The 25,313-nt window shown below is 35.4% G+C and overlaps 1 protein-coding gene across 3 annotated transcripts in view; it reads right to left on the bottom strand.

Annotated features, from left to right (window-relative positions):
* Window positions 1–25,313, bottom strand: part of LOC141399689 (uncharacterized) — a 132,512-nt gene that overhangs the window by 23,627 nt on the left and 83,572 nt on the right. Inside the window, exon 1 of one of the 3 annotated variants that reach the window (XM_073978899.1) lies at window positions 16,634–17,246. The exons of the other annotated variants lie outside the window; for them this stretch is intronic. The gene's annotated coding sequence lies outside the window, so the exon portion shown is untranslated. Of the gene's footprint in view, window positions 1–16,633; window positions 17,247–25,313 lie in introns of those variants that run through there. 3 annotated transcript variants of the gene reach the window in all.

Below are 25,313 nucleotides of genomic sequence, written 5' to 3'. Positions count from 1 at the left end.
CTCATACGCATAGATTCATGATTCGCCACCTGTAACGATCTTATAAACGTCTTTAGAAGATCGCGATCGAATTTTGTCAACATTTCCTTGCACTAATAGACTCGAGCCTTTTTTTGAACGATTATCAAATTGTGCTGGATCCAACGAAAAAAACTCTTTTTTACGCACAGGTGTTTATGCAATATCAATTATGTGCTGGTATAAGAAATGCCTCTATCTCACGGTTTGCCACTTGAATAAACAGTTCAAGCACGGCATTAATGTTTTCTGGCACAACGGCCGTTTTCGGACGACCTTCAAGCAAGCATATAGTAACGTTGGTATCTTTATATATACACATTTTACTCTTCAACTATTTTTAGACTTGAAGACTTCATTGAATTAGGATAATTTCAGCCTGGGCATTAGATTTTTAACATGTAGAGATATGCTTTACGGAACGAACAATACTTAAACATACGTGTCAGTAAAATTTAATGAAATTAAAATTAAAAAAAATATCAAAAATGTTCATGTCAGAGGGTCCTTGCTGGACTTCATGTGCGATATAAATATTTTTTCCGATATTAATTTTGGCAAAATTACATTTTACGGACAACCGGCCAACACCACCCGCAAAGTACTATATAAAGCGTTTGGCTTAGATGTGCATCTGTGTCAGTGACAGCATAAATATTATTGCATCTGTATGCTTTTTGGCCAACTGACATTGAATACGGGTTGTCTTGATAAGCAGCAATTGCAACCAAGCCGGTCACACCAGCCACCCAATAAGCATTTTTTGACCTGTTCTCTATATTGCATCATGAGATGCCAGCAACCTTGAAAAAAACCTGATTTGGCAAAATCAAAGTGGGTCAAGTTGAGTGAACACATATGTATAAGGAATACAAATAAACAAAAAGTACTTTACCGTCCGTCGATGAGCATAACAAGTAAAGCAACGAGACGACAAATTGTTTTTAACTTTTGCTTGAGCGAAAGTAGGTTCAAACCACATAAAAAACGACTATTGAAAAGTGATATTTAGATTAAAAAGATACTTAAATCAGATAAGATGAGCTATGATTGACCGAATATATAGAAAACATGAAGCTGTACTTTGATATCGGACCGTGTCCAAAACTAAATAAAATTCATGCGAAAAGTGTCAAAAGTTTTAACTTTTTCAAATCAGATATTTATTCGTAGGTCTGCAAATACAGTCCGATGAAGCAAATGATTTATAATTAAAAACAGATCAAACAGGGCTGATGAATGTGAATACCAAAGCGATTATTTCCCACGGCTATGCCCTCTCTATGACTCTTTAGCAATCACTTAATGGTTGTACGACCTGCTATAATTATAAGAATACAGGTACTAAGATATCAGACTTATATTATGTTTTTTCTTACGTTTTTATTTACATACATTAACGCCAAGACTAAGTGCAAAAATTATATATATATTTTTGTATTTATACAAATGTGCCAGACTAACAAAAAATAATTTAAATAACATTATTTATGTACCTCCTTGCTGTGCCTAAATTCTATTATGCAAACAAAAACAAACAAATTTGTTTATTGTACAACCCTCAAACACGTATTTTAATCTAATCGGAATGCAAAGTAGTCATAAATTCACAACGATATTCAACCATTTGAAATATCGCAAATAGTTTTAGACAATTGTTTGTGGGCACCGGAGCGTATATCAGTAAAATCACGATCGTCATTGTTTTCTGGGTTGAATGTGAACAAAACAAAAATTAAATTCGTGTTGCACAACCCCAACCAAGTCAATGGTCAAATGAAATAGGTCGGGACGGGGAGAAAGTCTGACAGAGTGGAATAACTGAGAGTGATGGGGGAGAAATTTAAATGTTCAAATGAACAATTCTAAATTAAATAACCATTTTTATAGAAGCATCCAGAATAAGTCTATTGTGTCATAACAAAAATATAAATTGCTATTTGATACAGTTCTTTGACAAATAGTTGGCGCTAAGAAAAAAAGGGAAACGGTTAAAACTAAGCGGTCTGAAACATAGCAGGTTCTAGGATACATTGGTTCTAGATAACATAAGTGAGAGAAGCAAACCCAATAAAGAGATTGTACAATCTTGTGGGAGCTGGCAAGGAGTGGACTGTAAATGACGAAAGTTAAGCAATGGTAACTTCCTCAAGTTGTAAAGAATGGAAGGAAAAAAGGCAGCGTGTTCAATTTAATAAACAGAAGCGGTTGAAAAATTGGCTTTATTTGTTGACTTCTGATCGATTCAGCGATTTTAATCCAAGGGAAATGGATTACTAAGGTGAAGCCATTTGCAAACATTTTCTTCTTTTTTAAAAGGTATCGAAACAAATGTAATTAAATCTAAGAAATGGTAGCCTTGACAATTGAGTGAAAGTTTTTATTAGAGAACAAGGCTACCAAATCGCGTAAACTAGAAATCAGTTACATTCCATATTTAAGTTTGTTCTAAATACCCTTTTTGCTTAAAAATGTCAATTCCATAGAGCAAACGTCAAATAAATCCTCATAAAGAAGGTTAACCATGCTAAAAGCTCTAGTGCAAACGCCGTTTTGTTGTTGTACTCATCAATCATGGACTTAAACGCAACCTCAAATTTTCAAAGCGACTCCATAGCTGGTCTCTTTACCAAAATTAAATTTTTATTGTCACATGCAACTTGAAAACTTGAATGAACATAGATCAAATTTTTTGGTGAAATAAATTTGACTTATTAGATACTGAATAAACAACTCGTTTAAAAATATTCCTTTTGTAATTCGAATTATTATTATTTTGTTTGCGTTTTTATAATTGGTTTTTCGAATTACAAATAAAATGTTTTGAATTACAAATGGAATAATTCAAATTTTAAATGAAATAATACTAATTTCAAATAAAATAAATCGAATCGCAAATGGAACAATTCGAATTACAAAAACAATAATAAAAATTTTAAATGAAAAACAATTAAAATGTTTCAAATTGTTACAAATTAAAACTAAAATGATACAAATTACATCTGAAAAGGTGTAGCTTTCTAATGATTTATATATATATAAGCTTAATCGTTTACTTAAAACCGGTTCAACATCGAGTTTTATATAGGAATATCTGGTTAAAAAATTTAGAAAACCGGATCTATCCCAGAGAAAATGTGTCATTAACGTGTTCGGCATAACTAGAGCTATTTATGATAAACATTGGGATGAAAGATACCAAGCAACGGTCCTGACCGGCTTTAACATGGAAAAGTCCAGGCCTTATCTTGGTCCCTTTCTCATCTCAAGTAACCCTCCCCTAGAAAAAGCATCCTAGTAGGAGAAAAACGAAAGAAAAGAAAAACAAAATCCTCAAAAGTTGACGACCACAGCAAACGTTTTATGGACCATGATCCGCGAGTCTCCACCTGGAATGTCCGAACTCTTTATAGTGAAGGTGCAGTTTACGCACTGGGGGATGTACTTGCAAAGTACAAGGCCGATATAACTGTTATACAAGAAATACCATGGATTGGGAAAGGCGTCACAACAGCACTCAAAGGCGACGAACTGTATTATAGCTGTCATGACATAAAGCATGAGTTTGGTTGTGGTTTTATAGTTATACGGAAGTTAAAACATCTGATATTCAGTTTCACCCGGTGGATGAAAGACTTGCCATAAGTCGCATAACCACCGAAGACAAGGTCGAGCAGACCAAAGATATATTTTACGAGCGCTTAGAAAAAATTCGGATCCGTTACTCATTATGTAACCCATTACAAAGTAATATAAACAAAAATAACTACTTAAATTACTCCTTATTAAGTTATGAGTAGTGTGTCCGACTACAAATCAGAGTGTTGTGTGTTCAACGCTCACCGTCGGCAGGGTACTTTTGTTAAAAAAAAACCCAATGAACACTTGGTGGCGCACATGTAAACATTGAAACAACCCTTAATGTTCGTGTGCGTAGTCTAGTATGTAGTGTGTTCGGCTACAAAGCAGAAGTTCGTGTGTTCAAATCCAGTAAGCGGCGAAATAAAATAAATATATGAAGTGTATTGAAATTGATCAGAAAACACGAAACCGGATTGATCACGTTGTGACTGATGGAAGACATTCATCGAGTGTGTTGGATGTACGATCTGATAGCCACTGCATATTCCACTCAACTAACCCAATTGCCTAATGACGAGGGGTGCTCGTCCCGATAACATATCAGCACAGTGGCAAAGTATTGCCCACTCCATGCAAACAGCCGCAAAATTCGTTCTTGGATACCAGAGGCCTCCACCAAGGAATCCATGTGAAGAGAAGAATGCGGCATATAGGGCTAATCAACAATCAGTAGCAACCCGTACCGCACGAGAGAGGTATCGGAAGAAAATGGAATGGGAATCTGATAACAGATATAGATAGTGTACTACGGTTATGGAAAGACCATTTTTTTAACTGTTGGTGGTATCCAATACTAGCGAAGAAGAAGATACCACAGATCCAATCCCAGAAGGTAAACAGGTTGAAGAATATTAAGACCGCAGGAGCCGATGGCTTACCAGCCGAGCTGTTGTGTATGCATCAGCTAGTTGGCACGATCTGCAGGAGAGGGCGTATCCGACGATTGGAACCTGAGCATCCTGTGTCCGGTCCACATGAAGGGAGATAAGACTGTGTGTTCCAATTACAGGGGCATAAGTCTTCTCCCTATTGCATATAAGATCGTATCTGGGATATTGTGTGAACGACTTAAGACAATGATCAATGAAATAATTGGACCATATGAGTGTGGCTTTACACCGGGCAAATGCACCATTGACCAGATATTTACCTTGATTAAAAACCTATAATGCTGAAATGAATTATAAAACAGACTTCGACAGCCCTATACGTTCAAAGGTATTAAAAGCCATGTCTGATTTTGGTATTCCCGCAAAACTCATTCGGCTTTGACATTAACTGATACTCGGTTTTCATTTAAAATAGGAAAGAACATCTCCGAAGAGTTTACTACCAAAAGAGGTTTCAGACAAGGAGACGGCCTGTAGTGTGGTCTCTTCAACATCTTGTTAGAAAAGATTATACGAGATGCGAAAGTCAAACGAATTGGAACAATATATACAAACAGCCACATGTTACTTGCTTATGCCGACAACATGGGTCGGTCGATCTGTAAAAGAAATAACTGATACCTTTGAAAAAGTACAAAGAGAATCTGCTAAAGTCGGTCTAGCAGTAAACAGCAATAAAACCAAGTTGATGGTATACACGCGTAACGTCCACAGATCTCGCACCAACTGTGAATGTTGGTACATACAATTGTGAGATAGTAAAAGACTTTATCTAACTCTGTTCCGTCATACTGCCCGTGAAAATGTATGATTACGAAGCATGGGGTACTTGCACAAGCAGATAAGGCAGTGCTTGGTGTGTTCAAGATGAAAATTCTTCGAAAGATCTACGGGCCAATCTGCGTTGACGGCGAATATCGACATCGTCTGAACAACGAGCTGTATCAGCTATACAACGCCATCAATATAGTCGAACGAATCGAGATACAACGATTGCGATGGAAGATACTATTTAAGATATTTTTGGGGTTTAGAAAAAATGGTCTACAGAATTGTATATAATTTATTCATTTATTTTAATTTCGGTTCATGTTTTGGTGATGCGCCCATTTTGCTACCGCCCCATTTTTATATTTGGAAGGTAATTTTTTTTGTTTTCAAAGTTTTATATTTATTTCATGGTAAATCCTAGTTTCTCAATAACATGATCATATGGGCATCTAAAATGGCCAAATCTGTGTCAAGTTATTGACACGTTGTCACACTTCTCTTCAACTAAAAAGAAAAGAAAAACATTCCTGAGATGTTTCTTATTTAATTTCTTTTGCGGTTCGTCTTTGTGTGCACCGTCATTATTGCTCGATATATTGTAGTAGGTTGATGGTTTCGTTAGTGTCTGGGACAGATGGAAGCAAACGCAGGTGGACGGGCGGAAAAAGTGAAGCAAGTGCGCTTCAGCAATGAATTCTAAATGCCAAACCGTTTGAAATGTCAATCTTCTAGTCTGGCCTGTAGGTCAATCATTCAATACGCAAAAAAAACACTCGAACATGCACAGTGAATGATTGTGGCCCAATTGAAGATGGTGATGATAGTAGTAGGAGGTTTGACATTTTCACTACTTTCTGTTAGGCATTTTTTCAAATGGTTGGGTTGGGTTCGATCTACCATACATAAAATAGTGGCAGTCAACAAGAGAAGAGAGGTGGCACATTGTTGACATATAGACTTGGAGGAAGAAATTGAAAGCGATTTTTTCAAATTTACACACTGAACTAGTTTTTCCCAGATGAGCAATACCAACAACAATATGCACCGGCAGTAAGATGGCAAGTGAAAATGCCAACACGAAATTCCGAATGGACACGAACAAGAAACAAAAACAACGAAATGTAGGGAAGTGTATATACAATATATATTTCTGTTTATATATAAGGCATTGCCTGCAGAAACAAAATGTCAACAAAAATATATATTTACGTACATACATACAATTGAGAGGAAAGCACAATAAACCCATATATGGTAGGAAACCAAATAAATCTAACAAACAAAAACTCTCAAAAATGAAAATAATGTAAAAAAATGTATGCTTTCCCCCTTTCAGAGCTACATGCAACGTTTTCCACACAGTTGTTTTCCGTATTTCATTTTGGAATGGCACATTTTTCTCTTAGTTGTGCATAAAAACAACAAGAACCTAACCACAAACACATTCAGCAAAACTCGAATTGTTGTACTTTGAGTGTTACGCTTTCTAGTTGTGAGACGACCTCTCTCACTGCTACCCAAAGTACCATGCTTCCAATCTCACCACCACCCTACAAACAAGTAAACCAACCAAAATGTTACACACCAGGAAAGATATCTTTCAACTGAAAAGAAGTAAACCCCTTAACGATTGTTGCATGACATGGCATTACAAACGTTGAAAGAAGATTTACGGAGTTGGGTTGAAAGAGTTCGCGTGATCTCAGTGAAAAAAAAAAAAATAAGGCGGCGACTGTAGCAACTAAACCTACAAGGAGGAAGAGAAGCAATGACAAAACATAGCCACACAACAGTGCGGGAAATTGGCATATTCACACAGGCCAACAAAGCAAAGTGACGACATTTTTGCGGAAGTGTAAATGTGGGGTTAACAATAAAAATGTTTTAGTTCATTCTATTGTTGATGTAATAGAACAACGGCTCAGCCCCAAATAAATATTTTCGCACCCCAACAAATCACATATCATTACAAAAATTTTCCTGGCTTTATTTATCGCAATCGTAATAAAATTAATTGCTTGTGTTTATCTTTCGCTCTCTCTCTGTGGGCCATCATTCAGGTCATGGTCATGACCAATGAGGAATAATGAAATTGACCTTCAATACAGGATGGAAAAGTCTATGTTCAAGTTATTATATTTTTTGTATGAAGACATTTGTTTGGCAATATAAATATACGTATGTATGTATATTTACCACGCCCTGCTAGAAAAATATTATTGTTTATACCTATTAAATGGCAGGCAGTCAGCAACATATGATCACGAAATTTGGAACAAAATTTGGATCATATTAGCAAGAAATCACTTGTGCGGATTATAGGGTCGTTGATTAACGGATTTGAAATAAGAACAAAACGACTTTGAGGTAACAACTGTTTGTTACGAATTATCGAAATTTTTAGAGTAAAACGGTATTCTAATGTATTGTTAATTTTATGCAAATTCATATAAAAACTTGTCCCTGAAGGGACAATGAATGATTGCACGCCGATTCATATTAGCTCAACGATATGGAACCTACTTTTTATCGCCGAGTCCGAACGGCGCACTGTTGCCGCTTCCACACAAAAGTGGACACTTATGAGGGCGTAGGCATGAAAAATATGAACTTTGGTTTATATCGGTTCAGATTTGGATATAGCCCCCATATACATATATCTTTCCCCGATTTTGCTATAACTCAGTCAATTTTTGATCAAATAGCATTCAAATTACTATGTGAGCAGCTACACCAATTTTCATAAAAATCGGTTCAGATTTCGATATAGCCCCCATATATATCTTTTCCTGATTTTGCTATAAATTGCTCAATTTTTGATGAATATCCTTCAAATTTAACATCGGATGTTTTCATAGGCCCTTTTTCAGTTTCACCAATTTTGACAAAAATTGGTTTAGATTTGGATATAGCTCTCATATATATTTTCGCTCGATTTTATGTATTCGATGCACTAAACACGCAATGTATGTGAAATATTGATGAAATTAGGAAAATGTGACGTAATTATTCGTAATTGAGCGACATCGGTCGAAATTATATGGGAGCTATATTCAAACCTGACCCGATCACAATCGGTAAAAAGAACAGGAAGCTAAGAAAATATCACATGTTAAAATTGAAGACTATCCATCAAAAATTTACCGATTTATAGCAAAATCGGTGAAAGATATACATATACGGGGGCTATATCCAAATCCGAACCGATTTTCGTCATTATCAGTAGAACTGATCAGGAGCCTAAGCAAATATCGCATATTAAATGTGAAGGCTATTAACCAAAATTGAACGAGTTATAGCAAAATCGGTGAAAGATATATGTATATGGGGTCTATATACAAATCTGAACCGATATATCTCAGAAGGTTGCAGGGCTGGGCAGATTTTTTTACACATTTCACTTTGGAAGAGATGTCGAATTATCGGAAGTCAAGAGCCAAGGTGGCAAGCAAAAGATCTACTCTACGAAATATTAAGAATTTATATTCTTTTTATCAAATTTAAATTTGTTACTTCTTGATAACGGTACTTTGCCCATATCCAGTTGATGTCAACTTATTGTACTACAATTTTATATTTATAGCCCTCCCATCAAATCCCCATCCAAAACTTTTAATATTAACAAAATTTTCGGAAATAGTTATTTTATGGGAAATAATATAATATTTTTCATATTTAAAGAGCTATAACTTCGTTATGGATGCACCTATCGACAAAATTCTTTCAGATTCGTCGTATCTGATGTGTTTACTGTAAGAAACAAACGTAAACATATATAAAAATTAACATCACTGCGGCAACACAGTTCGGCGTGTCTTAACACCACTTGTACAAAAGTTTTTCATGGCTGAAATACTCAATAAAGGTCGCCTACATTACACTGAGGGGTTTTGCCACCGCCGAAAATTTTGATGTTCTGGTCAGAGATTATACCGCAGATTATACCGTGTTTAACACTGCACCACGATGGCTCCCACTTCAATATAATTTGGCGAAATTTATTTTAGACCAAATTCCGACACATTTTCCAAATTTCATCAAAATGTCTGTCCAATTTAGTTTTTGGTGCTTCAAATATATGAAATCGGCCGAAAATATATATGGGAGCTATATCATAATCTGAACCGATTGTCACCAAAGGCAATAGCGTTCTTCCTTTGAACAAAGAAATTAACATCCTTAATTTTCACTTTATGTACATTGATTACAAAAATACATGGATAGACGGACGGACATGCATTAATCGACTCAGAAAGTGAACCTAGGATGGAGTTAATAGAGTTAAAAATACAGTAAATTGAGGGAGAATTATTTTTATAAATTCTAGGTCGATTTCATACAGGTCCACTGCATTAGATTTTTCCAATGAACAAAACTTCTTCAAATCTACTCATCAGAAACCAAACCCGCTATCTATCTTCTTCTTTATTTGCTAATTCGTTTTCCGAATGTTAGCGACCAATACAATACAAATATTTTTTTTATAAATACATATGGATACAATATTTGTAATATTTTTGTTTATATCTGCAAACGCCTCTCTATCTCTAGCCTTAAACAATAGGGTTAATGAATTGAACTGGCCAGAAAAGCATTTTCAAAATACTGACGAGTGTTTACGAGTCATGACATTAATCTTGAAACAAAGATTCGTTTTATCAAAATGTCTGGTCAGTGCTATTGTACGCAATGGAAGTATGGACCATAAAAACTGCTGATATCAGAAGACTTGAAGCTTTTGAAATGTGGATTTATAGGAGAGTTCTGAAAATTCCTTGGACAGCCCATGTGACAAATGCCGATGTTCTAAGAAGGATGCACTGCGAAAGAGAACTTATCTCAGTTATAAAAAGACGAAAGACAGCGTATTTGGGACATATAATGCGAAATCAAAAATATAAATTACTGCAAATTGTAATCCGCACAAGGATAGAAGGAAGGCCTGCTAGAGGTAGAAAGGAGACAACATGGACCGATAACATCACAGAATGGACTGGCATCCGCTATCTAAATTCATGTTATATAAAGAGTTAGTTAGTACACCCAGAGAAAAAATTACACAATACGTGATCAAACTGACAACATCCGATGTCGATAGTGTACCAACACCGTTTGTGGTCGAAATGAGAAATGATACACCATACGATGTTGATTTTGAATGGACTTTTTCATTCACCAGTCATTACAGTTGGTCAGCGTATAATTAAGGGTTTTTGGGTCATTCTGTCAGGAAGCATAATATCGCTGTAAACAGGAACGCAAGCAGTAAATTCGGTAAACATATCCTAAAAGATCCTTGTTTCGTCATATAGAGGCCGGACGCGAGAACAATCATTTGCAAATAAAACACGATTCGAGAGCCCTTTTCCGAAATTTTGTGGTGGAGGTACCCGAAGGAATGGTCCATATTCGAAACTGATCTATGTACCGTAGAAATACTACGATGTGTAAAGAATGGACCAAATCGGCTACTCCCTTCGAGAGTTATTGTGCGCATCATTTTGCGAAAAAAATTTACCATCCGAGAGTTATCGTGTACTCCAGCAAGACGTGCAGACGTATACATGTTGCTAAATCGACTCCAAATTTTCTGAAACGGGTTTCGTTCAAACCTACTTAAGGTATAAAACAATTATTTCAATGAGGCACATTTTGGAAGTGTTTATACCCTCTTTAGTGTATAACAAATGGTTATACCCGTATAGTCGTGTAATATTGTCTTTTCCTCCCCACATTTCAGCCAATACTGTTTTAAAATGGCCACATAAATTACATTACATCTTTTGCAAGGAGTTTTTCTATCATCTGAAAGCACAAAATGTCCCTTTTTCAATAATAATTCAGATAATCCATGGTAATAGCGATCTTAAAATAGACTTTAATGAAGGAGCCACTGAACTCAAAATATCAAGGTCGTTGAAGTAGCGAGTATTATGCCACGAATGTTTTCCAGCCCATCTGAAACAACTTGTATAAGACATTTGTCATTTCCATTGACATTTTTTATCATAAACGTACTCAGTACGGTTTGACGTTCGGCCATGTTCTGCGTTGTTTACAGTGACTTGAAAACATTAACTTCAAAAAAATGGAATTTACTTGTGAACATTTTCGTCCGATTATTTTTCACAACTTTTGGCAAGAGTTTATTGATGCAATTAAATCTTTGCATGGCAATGAAGCACCATCCTTTAGCACTGTGAAGAACTGATTTAATGAATTCAATCGTGGCTGACGCTCGCTCAAAAACAAAGGTAGTGAAAGTCGTCCAAAGACGGTCATTGTGCCAGGGAACATTGATGTCGTGCGTGAACCGATAATGGAAGATCGTCATGTGACATACCATGAAATAGAGGCATCCTTTGGCATTTTTTCCACCAGCAAACATTCGATTTTGCATGAATACCTGTCCGTGACCTTCGAGGTCTTGCCAAATCCAACGAAAGTTTTTCGTGGAAGAAGCACTTCGAAGCAAATGGTCGCCTGTTGAGCAACGTAGGACGGTCAATTCTGAGTGGTACACCACAATTTGTTTGCCTGAATTCATTGTGTACCATGACAATGTGAGCTCATTCACATTAGACTCAAACCAGAACCTTTTTGAAGGGCCAAACGTGAAATTGATGGGTCATGGGCCGTACTGCTCTGACTTGGATCCCAATGCGTGCGGTTTAAGCCCATGCAAAAGTGTATAAATAAATGAGGCTGGAAAATACTTTGAAGAACGCATTTAGTACATCTTTAATCAATGAGACTAAGTAAGTTTCCACCTGTTTTTCGCCTTCTTCATTCTCAATCGTCCGTACAATTTCTGTACGTCATCCCGAGACTTTAAGTTGGTTTTTATTTTATTTATCTGAATGAACATTTATTTATCATTCCAAATATTATTCGCTGTTAAAAACAACTCGAATCTAGAGGATTGGGCGTAATAAGTACAATTTTTATTAAAAATTAAAAAAAAAAAAAACAAATTCGCACTAAAACGATTGGCACCTAAATCAAAACTACCCAGCAAAATATTCGATGCCAAGGATGCTATTTAATCATGGGTGGAAGTGATCTGGCATGTCATATTTTCAGCATCTTCATCGTTGAATTTGATATGAGCGTGGACCCCAAAAGATGCTATTCATTTTTGGATCCAAATCAAGTAATTTTTACCAATGCGTTGACATGCCATTTTCATCCATGCTTTGACAAGTCATTTTATCCAATGCTTTGGCATAACATTTTCTTGCTTTGTTTGGAAAAGGGAAATGCTGTATTGAAATAGGATTTTCATGGTGAACAAAACTCTTCATTAATTCAAACGAATTCATGAAATAACTATGTATGCATGTACAATTAATTTATCAGCAAAAAGTTTACATCCAAAATTGCAATGTAATCACCACCGCTGGACCGCAACGCAGTTTACTTTCTCCGCTCTCCACAACAAATTTTCTTTCACCTTACAAAATGTTTTTTTCCTATTATCTTCGCATCACCAGTTATGATTTCGACATGGACTCCATCCAACTGTACTGCTTTAAGAATTTCTAGTTCGTGAATTACTTTTATTTTGTTATTTTATAACCAAATTTTGAAATGTATACTCTTTTGTTTTAGGAAGAAATAATGTCGCTACTTGTAGGGATCTACAACCCTAAATGCATGTCGGGTGAGATCCCTAGGCAGTGTGACCGTTGTGCCACTAAAGTATCAATTTTGACACTATTTTTCGGCTTTGACACTTCTGTGCCACTTTTTTATTTTGATACCAAATGTGCCACTTTTTGAAATTTTGTGCGACTTTTTCATATCTTGTGCCACTATTTTTTTAAATTAAATACATTGTAATATAAACCCTTTACATAAATCACAAAATCGTCGAACTAGACGATTTTGAAGCAGGGTGTAGAAGTAGCGTGCAGCATGTTTTTGTATTTGGTTGTTTTTATGTGATATATGTAAAAACATCTTTTCGGTTTGTAGAAATGAGCGAAAAGGTTTGACAGTGATAGTCAGACAGTCTGGTCTGCATAACGGCTACACTCAAGTTGCAAGTGAAGATATTTGCAATATTATCCCATCTATGTATGTCATCTGGGGGCTGAGCTATGGATGCCAAAATTATTACGAATATAGACGAACGAACAAAAATTAGTTACAAAAACAGAGGGTTTCGCTATGGCTTAAAACCTCTGTCAACATACAGGACTGAACAACATACGTGGGGCAATGGAGTGAGCCAGCTCTTAATTTTCAAAAAAAAAAAAAAAAAAAAACAGATGGTTAGTTTAGTTGAAAAAAGTAGTTGTGTGACTTCCCTATTCGAAGGAAAGAAGCCAATATTTTGAAAGTAATTATTTAATAAATAATTGTGATTCAATACTATTTTTGGGTTATTAGCCCGTAGAAGATCAAAGAAAATGTGAAAAAGTGTGCCACCTTTTGTGCCACTTTTTCGAAAGACTTGTGTCACTTTTTTTCAGAAATGATACTTTTTGTGACACTTTTTGAAAATTTCCAGCGGTCACGCTGTCCCTAGGGAATAAAATTTAATGAACGGAGTGGAGAGTTTTTCATTAAAATATAATTCATGCGTTATTAATTTATTTTTAATTTAGAACATTTTCTGTCCAAATGTCGTTACTTCTTTCTTTTCAGATTCGTGTTCGTTTCGGTCTTTTTGCTCAAATTTCGAGAAGCAAGAGTTGATTTATTTCATTCTATGTCAGATTTAGAACAGACAAGGGAACATTTATAATATCAAATAGATCAGTCCGATTATATTTTTAGTTCGATTATTGAAGACTTATTTTTATTGCAGAGTCTGAACGACGTTTCGAGCTTCGTACAACACCTGTTGTTTAGAAGTTGTTCTTGTCTGATATACAGGAAATGTGAGATGACATTACGACGAGTCTTAAAAACTTAGATAGTGATTTCGAGTTTCTGACAACATCAAGCCTATTGTAAATAATATTGTATAGCTTTAAACATATATATATTTAGATAAATAAAAGAGAACATACAGGTGCGTAAATAAAATCGATGTTGATGAAAAGATAGGATCTTTCCCGACTTCCTTTGAACCAATGCAAAAGATGCCATGAAATCACGTCATCGCATAGAACCCCTTTCCTTCAAATTTTGCTGTGATACTGTATCACATTCCATCGATATACGATAGAAGAGGGAAGGATTGCCACTAGTCATCTATTCGAATTGAGCGATTCGTTCCGTGCTTTTACACAGGGGAGTCACTGAAGAGTGAGAAGTCTTGGAGCCGCCTGATTTTATTAGCGCATCAACATCTGGGAACCTAAGAAAAGTTGGCATACGAAAGTCAATGTCGTAACACGAAAGGAAGATCTTTCGTTTTCGGAGCGAATGTGATAGAATACTGATCAAAATACGCATTAAGGAAATATGATAATAGTAGTAATCCATGTTATAACATCAGAAAAATTGTGTATTATAGCAACTCCAATGGATAACTGCTTCGTATTTATAACCTATTCGATGAGGGTATTCGGAGAATCTTTTATTCATAGTTTGCTTTCCCCTTGTGTAATTAAGGCCTGGGTACATAAGCTGCCTTGCCTGGTTGCCTTGCTTTTCTGCTTCATTTCTGACATAATAAAAATAATAGACAGACAATAATAGATAACAGAAGCAAGCAAGGTAAGCAGGCGAGGCAGCTTATGTACCCAGGCATTAACGGCTGAAATTCAATTACTTGAATTTGGAGCGCAATTTTCGTAGCCAATTCTGTAATAGTTTTTAAATTGTGATTTTCTTTTGGCGTTCAAGACATTCTTGCCTTTGACAAATCACTTTCTAAGCTTAGACATTTGTTGCACGAATCGCAATAGAAAATCCAAATGAGAATTTAATTAAGTAATTATAGTCTTTAATGAAATAATTAAATTAAGAAATAACTGTGTTCAGCTGGGATGTACTTTGGCCCCGAATAAACATTCTTGTCATTTAATAAAAGCCTTAATGAAGGCCAATTGGAGGACATTCGGTGTGTGTGAATCATCGTTAATATACAATGTGTACTATGTAAGTACGTACACATGTATGTAGGTGGGATGCAGGAGAGCGGGATTTGTTTTTTCCTTTTTGTTTGAATATAATGTATATCCATGGTGTGGAATGCAAATAACGACCTTGAAACTATTCAAGAGAACAGCAGCAACAAGAACGAGAGAGGGTGAAAAATACAAGAAATGCACACATAGTACATGGCGCGAGCAAGGACAACAAATGAATTTATATTGTTCCGTCTTTGTGTGCCACAACGCCTGCATACAAATGTAGTGTGTATTAGCGCTGGAAAGGAAATTCCACTTTCGTTTTTCTTTAGTCTAGATGAGCAAGCAGAGCTCTTAGGCAACTGTTTGTTTTGGTTTTTTTTTTTTTTTGCTGTTACTTTTCATTAACGTGTTAATTGCTTTCCATTCAGGTGGATTTATTTAAATACTCTACACTGTCATTAGAGTGCCTCCTAACAACTGTGGTTGTTGTTGTTGCCATTGGGGTGAGCGTACGTACACTCGCACATACGCTGGATACTCGGAGAGACGACGTCACGGCACAACAAATAAAAAAGGGGCAATTGTAGAGCAGCGCCAACCGTTAAGCAATTGACAGCAAAGAGGGGTCGGGCGGTAGACCGGTGGGTTGGTTGGACGTTCGGCTAGGCGTTGAGTCTCTATAGTATAAATTGTGGCCGAGCGTTTTGATTATATTTTTTGCGATGAACTCAGCAACGGCACGGCACTTAACTCAACGCTCACACACAATTGCTTTGCTTCATTTTGCTTACTGTTTGGTGGTTAATTCGTTTCAACCGAAAAATTACTTTCGATTTGTTTTCTTCTTCATTCTTTTGGTTTGATTTGTTAACTTAATAGAACGCCCAAAATCAATATTTAAACATTAAAGTAAACACAGATAGACAGACATTGGTATATACAAGTGTCAGTACTTGCTTACTGTGTACACAAATATTTACCTGGACGTACCTATGTGTGCGTTAAAAAGTAGAAAAATATTGTTATTTCTTCTTAACAAAAATTCTTTTTGGGCTAAATGGAATTAAAATATCGAAATATAACAACTACGTAATACCTATATAGCGCACATTATTTCTACAGGTACATACGTACGTACGTACATACTTATAAACCTCAAACACATATCGCATAAATGCATCCAGTTTTACCCGGAATGAATTTGCGCCTTTTGCAAAATACCATTGCAAATTTGGCAGTTCGAATACAACAATAAGGAAAACTTCATTCTCAAACACTTACACTTGATTTGCAGAAGTTCTTTCCGTTTCCTCCTCTCGAAATAACGGTTACACTCTCTCACTGTTACACACACACACGCACTCAAATGTATATTTAGAAAAGTTTTGTTGTTGTTGCTTTTTCTTATGGAACGATAAAAATCAATCGCTAATTTGTTGTTGTACACACAAATTTATTCCTTTGAAAATCACTTTTCATTCACTTCCTCTTCTAAACAAAATTTGGAACAATATTTAGTTTTCTGTACTCGTTGAAATTTTTTTCCGTTTGCTTGTGTGGCCTTCTTCTACAAGAAAATGTATCCGTTTCCAACAAATAAATGAATGCAACGTTCCGTTCCTTTCACTCACAACAAAACGACAATACAATTGTAGATGGATGATGCAAAGATGGATGTCAATATTAATTAATTATTATTGAATTTTATTTGAACTTCGGTTTAATTGGACAATTTGTGATGTTTGTGACCCGTTCGCGTAAAATACGTGTGCTCATCTATTGTGAAAAATACAAAACTGTATGGCCTGCTTGTCGTTCGTTCGTTCGTAATGTTTCATTCTCCCAAATAACAATACGACGGACGGCCACAAACTTTCATACAGTCACTCTCCGCTTTACACAAAAACAAGAACAACAAAATAACAGTCCAATGTTGCCAGACTGTCCACGTAGCCACCACCACGAAAACACTATAATCCGATGAGAGAAGAGCCAAAAAAACAAGATAAAACAAGTGTCATACGAAGAGGGTTGATTAGGAGGGCTAAGCAGCAACACACGCGCTAACACATTGTTAATTCGTCGACTTAACCCATGCTGTGGCATCTACACAACAGGCTGTGTGTGTGTGCTTGCCCATATATGTACCACTTTTGTATTTTGTTTTTGTCAAGTGCAACAGGGTGGCAACATAAAGCATGACATCACTTTTCTGCCAGCCACAATACCCCCCATATAAACATGTACACCACACACTCTCGCCCATACTCAACTAAATTAAAAGTATCTCCTCATCAATTGTAAATAGAGAGACGATATAAACAATCCATTGCTAGTATGGTACGAAGTGTATGTGTTCGCGAGAGAGCTGAGGCAATGAAAACGTCGTCCATCCAATAAGAATTGCAATGTATCTGTGAGATAACTGTTATAACTTTCTTCAGATACGTTTTATCTAAAATATACATTTTAAAGATAATTCCTCTCTAGATGTTTACTTTATGGAAGCGGTATAATTACATTTGTGACCATTAACGGAGCACATTTTGGAAAAAGTAGGAAAGCGACATAATAAACTGCGGCGGTGGAAAGCAAGTACATAAAGACACATTTTAAAAAAAATCAAACTGACTATGCTGGACGAACCGGAACCTTTTGTAATATATACTATTGCATAGGTTAACCCTATGTTATTCTACATGCCATGCAGGAGTATATTTGAAAAATAATATAAAAATAAATTTTTGAGAAGAGTATGTAAGTAAAAACCAAATGTTATGTAATAAAGTTGACTTACGCCCTGGCGTCAATGTAGAATGTAAAAAGTTAATAATGTATCGCGATCAATGTGGTGGCCAAAACCATAAGATAAGAATGAACATTATTTGCATATACATGGCCAATAATTCGGCCTTCTGTGTGGAACGGATAGACCACAAATTTTTAGTGTCTGGCCATTCATGCCTACCATGCGATCAAGATTTTGGTCTCATTGAAAAGGAAAAAAATATAATATTATACGCCTGATGATTTGGAATCGTGTAATCCTCACGGCAAAAAGGGAACCATGTCACTTGGTAAAGATGACGACAGATGAAATAAAAAGCACATATTCAATTGAGAAACTAGTATCAAACAGAAAAATCTCCGAAGACAAGACTTCAAAAATTGTATGGCTTAAGATTCAGTGCCTACGATTCCAAAATGCGAAGCCATTTATAATTCATGTTTTATTTCAAGAAGTTAATATTTCAAAAAGGAACTCCAGCAAGTACGTAAATTTTGAATTGGAACCGCTTTATCCGGAAGGAAGATTCATTAAAGCTGCAAAGTTTAAGGATTTACAGAAACTCAAAGAGTGATTCACATTTTATAATAATATAAAAACAAATTCGAGAGCCGAAGATGAAGATATCCAGGAAGAAGACCAATAATTTTTATTAATATGTATCAATTAAAACGCTCACAGTTATTTTTATTATTCATCTGCATAACTTTTGTTTTAATAAATGGAGACAAAATGGCCTAACCCTCAGTTCCTATCAATATATTTTTTTTAATGGATGCCAAAACGGCTTAAGCCACTTCAATTTTTTTATTAACTGATTAAAACAGTCTTTATCTATGTAAACTAATACCTAATGATTAACCTAAAACAAATATTACAACTAATATGTATTTATGATTAATAAAAAAATTATAAAAATATTTTAAAAACTTGTTTTCTTTCAACTTCGTTTTTCTCAGTACCATTTCTATGTGGGTTAGGCCGTTTTGGCGCTGAGCGCCTCAAATGTAAGGCAAGAAAACGCACACGTATCTTGTGAAATACGGGTAAATTGAATTCCCTACAATGGAGGTGAAAATCCCCTGCCTAAAATCTTTAATAACACTGGTCAACACGACTTTTGTTTCAGTCGATTTTTTTGTGTTTCTAACTGAAATAGGCGAGTTATTTTCAAATCCGGTAGAGGTTTTTCTTCATCAGCTCTTGGTTTTGAGATATAGCTCAAAATAGTTTTTTACAACTTTTACCTAGAATTTCATTATTCTCGGATACAAATTTTTTTGTGGGGTTTTTGACACGAATATAATAAGGAAATGCTGTGCGCTCGATATTTTTACAAGGGCCGTTGTATGTCTTCTATATTTGTTTATATATATTCAACATAATTATTGTAAACAATACCTCCTCGAACGTACTGTTCGTTCATTTATATCTTCGTATCGAAAAAACCCACCCAAAAATATATGTTTGTATCCGAGAATATCGAAAAGAGCTATATCTGATAGAGAATACCGCGACCGGATTCGGGATAACTCGCCGATTCCAGTTAGAAACACATAAAAATCGGATGCAACATCTAACATTTTTAATTTTGTTAACCAGTGTAATATATGCTGATCCACAAATATACCCATACCAAGAACGAAATCTGGCCTACTCGCCAGACAGCGTTATTCTTGTAAAATTCATATCGCACTACGGCAAGAACTTCTTTCTGAATTCTCTAGGCGCTTACAAGAAACTCAACAATAATAAGCTAACATTGGACTCTATAATAAATCATAAATAAACCATACTCTATCAAGGAGAACCTATCCAACAGGAACTATCAGTTTAAAAGATCGTAAAAAGGGCGTATTCATATCGTGGGCTCGTTTATACTAACAAATGCCTTATCTGCAACGAACCAATATGTGTTTATCACCAAAGATTTATTGAACGTAGCGGTACACAAGATCAAATTCTAGAGGAAATAGCAAAAATGCCCAAAGCTGAATTTGGGTGGAAAACTAGGGTTTGCCATTAGAAGTAACGTCCTAAAAGTCCCTATCGAACCCATATGTGCAAACGAAGTTATTCAACGTCAAAGGTCATTTGGAGGCCTTATTCAGGTTTTCTTTTATTCTTCTCAAAAACGGTAAGAACTATCAGAAACAAAAGATGTGGGCTTAAAAATTGTGTACAAGAATGATCTTTCCATTCTTGAGATATTGTGATACAGGTGTCAAACTACACATGTGAAGAAGTAAGCCGCGTAAGAACATCATGAGGCTGGCCGGTTGAAATAAGAACGCCATGTGTTAGGTATTTCTATAAGCTTTCAAACGATACCCACTTTGCAGTAATCGTTTCAGTAGAACCGGGTCTAACCCGGTTTTAAATCTGGGCTTTCCGTAATCAGCGCAACAAACCCTATATTTTGACAAAAATTAAAAGAAAATCGGAGAATTTTCATTGCTGTCGTTTCCTTTGGGCTTTCGAATACACATGTGGGATAAATGGGATATTTTTGCATAAAATGTATCATAATATGTGGGTATTTGCCTTATAAGTGCATATAAATTATAAAACCAAAGAGAATTTTTCAGTCTACAATATTTGCTCTAGTCAATTTTTGATTAGACCCACCGTTTTCAAAAAAAAAAAAATCCACACATGGGATTAATGTGGACTTTTAGGACATTACTTATAATGACAGAGAATTTTTCAGTCTACAATATTTGCTCTAGTCAATTTTTGATTAGACCCACCGTTTTCAAGAAAAAATCCACACATGGAATTAATGTGGACTTTTAGGACATTACTTCTAATGACAGACCCTATCTCTCCACCAAAATTCAGCTTTGTGGGAATTTCAATGTCTATTTTGACTGAACTAATTATTTTCATTCTATTTAAATGTATCCTTTTAAATATTTTGTATATTTTTCCCATGTTATCACTGCTGATTTCTTTAATTTAATTTATCATTTTCAACATGTATTCGTATGCGTCGCTGCGGTCCTGTTTCTCTACTTCTCCACAGATATTACCCAAAACATGTTAAGAATCTTATACAATTAAAGAGAAGGGTTATTGATTTAATATACATTTCAGAAACCAGATAGAGAACGTCGTGGGGGTGGGTTTGGAATTTTTGACAAAAATGCATTAAAGGCAAAATTATGATTAAAGTCCAAACCTGGAGACCAGATCGAATAATTATTCTTTATTGAATACAAATCAAATAACAAGAAAATATTAATTGGTTGTGTATATCGACTCAATAATATCTCTTCAAATGTTACGATGGGTTACAACGATGCAATAATAACGGAAGATTTAAATTCAAATGTTTTGGTTGATTCGTCGTTAATTAATAACACTGTGATACAAAAGTGGACAAAATTTTTTTGCAGGGGTTCTGATGCATAAATTCGGTATTGTCGGAGTCCATGGAAGACGAAAATACCTTTGGTTTCTTTGGGTCACTTCGTTTTTTGATTTTATAACGGTAAATGTAGTGAAAAACGGGGTTTCTTGGATTTTCAATTTTAAACGGACATAACTTCTTTTTTCCACAATGGAAATTTACAGCTTATTTTTTATTTAAAAGGTGAAAATCATGGCTTTCGAAAAAGCCAAGTTTGTTTAATTACAGTTAAGTTATAGTGATTTAAGTGTGACAAAAACGCATTAAAAACAGGAAAATGCTTTTCCTCGTGCTCTAGGCTGCGTAGAAGACACCAAACTGAGAAATTATTTACTTTTATCAAGGAGAAAATTTAGTTAGCTTTACAAAATGGGGAAAACCAATGAAATCGGCTGAAAAATGCGTGAGTTATGCCATCTTTACTGTGTTAACTTTTTGGTTTTTCCCTTATAAAAGATTGGTACCTTGTGCGTAATTGTTAACTAGACAAATTCAAACTACAATCATACGCACCAAGCTACCAACTTTTATAAAGGAAAGCCCAAAAAGTTAAAACAAAAAAATGCCATAACTTACGCACTTTTCAACCGATTTTATTGTACAGCTAACTAAATTTCCTTCTTGATGAAATTAAATAGCGCAGTTTGGTGTCTTCTACGCAGCCTAGAGCACCAGGAAAATATTTTTCCTGTTTTATAATGCGTTTTTGTCACACTTAAATCACTATCACTCAACCATTTTTTACCCGATTTTTAAAAATTATGGCTTTTTCGAAAGCCATGATTTTCACCTTTTAAATAAAAAATAAGCTATAAATTTCTATTGTGGAAAAAAATCCAAGAAATTCCTTTTTTCGCTACATTTACCGTTATAAAATCAAAAAACGAAGTGACCCAAAGAAACCAAAGCTATTTTCGTCTTCCATGGACTCCCACAATACCGAATTTATGCATCAGAACCCCTGCAAATTTTCACTGTAGCACAGTGTAATATGCATAATCCTACACACTTCTCGACAGCAATCTCTCTAAAGTTCAACTGTATAATCAGATTTCGGCATCTTGTTTTCTAATCTTTAATTTTTACACGCCTGTAATTAAACAAACTTTTTCATATCGTGACTACATTTGAATTATATTGAGTTAGAAGATCAAATTTGCCAAATTAATTGGAACGAGATTGAATTAGCTCTGTTGATGAACAACTTCATTATACCCTACACCACCCTGTTATAAGGGTATTATGTGTTAGTGAATTTTTATGTAACATGCCTAAGGAAAAGAGATAGACCCATAGTTCCTTCTAGGGATATGTATAGAATCACTTTCTGAGTTGATTTATAATATCAAAATCGGTTCAGATTTGGATATAGCTCCCATATATATTTTTGGACGAGTTTTGGTATATGGTGCACCAAAAACGTTATAAGTGTGCCAAATTTTATCGAAATCGGTTCGGATTTGGATATAGCTCCCATATATATTTTCGCCCGATTTAAGGTATTTGATGCACCAAAGACGCTATGTATGTCTAATTTTGATGAAATTTGGAATGTGTGACGGTGTTTGGTCTAGAAATATATGTGCCAAATTATATCGTAATCTGTTCACATTTGGATTTAGCTCCCATATACATATATTTTACCTATTCACAGTGGTGTAGGGTATCATATAGTCGGCCCCGCCCGACTTTGATCCTTTCCTTACTGGTTTTCTTTGAGATCGATTTTTTTTCTATATGATGCAACAGTGCACACCAAAATAAAAACACTCTCATCAAATGCAAATCCGTGGTTTAATTCCGCTATAAAATTCTATATCAACAACAGGAATAGTGAATATGAAAGGTGGAAACGTTATAGAAAACCGGAACTATATGTTCGTTCGCAGATGGAAAATAATCAGTGATATACACAGGTGTTGGTAAATCCAAGGCATTTAATCTTTGCCATGCAAATGCGGATGATCTCTGAGATTATAGTAGACTAAATCATACGTGAAGGCTATAGAAGCACAGAATTATTTCACAAATATTAAATTAAATGCTATTGATCCTGACAAAACTGATCCGAAATTTATTCGGATTATACTCCCTAGTCTATTGCCTTATATCACCTTTATAATAGCATGCTAACCTCGAGCACATATCCAACTATGTGAAGCATGCAATGTTTATTCCCGTACTAAAATCTAATAACGAATACCGGCCAATTGCAGTATCTCTCAAGGGTGTTTGAGAAAATTTACATAATCAGTAGACAGCGGAATTTTATTCAAGCCCTATTTTCGGTCCGATTCATGTCAAATTTTGGGACTGGGCATATTTTTGGTTTCTGATTAAATTGCAATCGAAACATATGACATATGCAAAATGCATAAATTTTGTATATGCAAAAAATAATATGTGCATATGCAAAATGTATGCATTTTACATATTTTCTTATGCAACCAATATTTCAATAGTAGGTACAAAAATATTTGGGTGTACAATTTTTCTGTTTAAAATTGTATTCGGACAAGTCAATAAAATCGGGAGGTATCGTCACGGTGCTCTTGAATCAAATTTAAATAGAAGGTGCTTACACCTGGGAAGTTTTTGCGGATTCTAATGTTCATAGATGAGAAAAATCAAAAAACAAAAAATCGCCGGAGCGCTTTTTTTTGGACTTGCGGTTTCCAAGCAAAATCGTGAAAACCTAAAAAACACCTGAAAATGTGAATTTTGACCGCGATTTATTTAAAAATCCCTACATCGATTTTTTTCTTGTTTTTGGATTTTTCTCATCTAAGAAAATTGTTGTTTCACAAAAACTTCCCCTGTGTAAGCGGTTTTCATTAAAAGTTAGTTAAGGCGCACCCTTCATGACATTGTTTTATAAGGGCGGCGATACTGTCAGTGCATTGTCCCAATTTGAACTTCAATACCTCAAAAATGGTAAAACCTACGAAAATACCGTAAAGGTCAATCTTGTAGAGAATGTTCATAGCTACAACATTTTCATAGCTTCAGTCTCATTTTGATAGGATTTTTTTTCTAAGCAAAATCGTGAAAACCTAAACAACCCCTAAAAATTTCAACTTGAATCGCGATTTATTTAAAAAGCGCTCCTGCGATTTTTTGGTTATTGATTTTTCTCATCTATGGACATTATAGTTTTAGAATCCGCAAAAACTTCCTAGGTTTAAGCACCTTCCATTTAAATTTGATTCAAGAGCACCGTGTCGTTCTATGGGGGCTATATGGAGGCCTGAACCTAAACCGACAAATTTTAGGTGGAAAGTTTTTTACCTCCAAGAAAGACTTAATACCACATTTCAGACATTTCGGCGGGATATTGAGGCCACAACCTTCAAAATACCCGAAATCAGGAGGTACCGTTCTATGGGGGCTATATGAAGACGTGGACCTACATCGAGAAATTTCAGGTGGAAAGTCGTATATCCCCACGGAAGACTTAATACCAAATTTCAGCCATTTCGGAGGGATATTGAGGCCACAACCTTCAAAATACCAGAAATCCGGAGGTACCGTTCTATGGGGGATATATGAAGACGTGAACCTATACCGACAAATTGCAGGTTTAAAGTTGTATACCCCCAACGAAGACTAATAGCCAAATTTTAGTCATTTCGGTGGGTTGTAGTCCCAACCTTCAAAATACCGAAAATCGGGAGGTACTGTCCTATGGGGGCTAAATGAAGACGTGCACCTATGCGGACAAATTTCAGAAGTAAAGTTTAATACCAAATGTCAGCCATTTC

The sequence above is a fragment of the Musca autumnalis genome, unplaced genomic scaffold, assembly GCF_047663935.1.
Source record: "Musca autumnalis isolate F117 unplaced genomic scaffold, ASM4766393v1 scaffold_3, whole genome shotgun sequence".
Taxonomy (NCBI): Eukaryota; Metazoa; Arthropoda; class Insecta; order Diptera; family Muscidae; genus Musca; species Musca autumnalis.
This window is presented reverse-complemented; position numbering and strand designations above follow the sequence as displayed.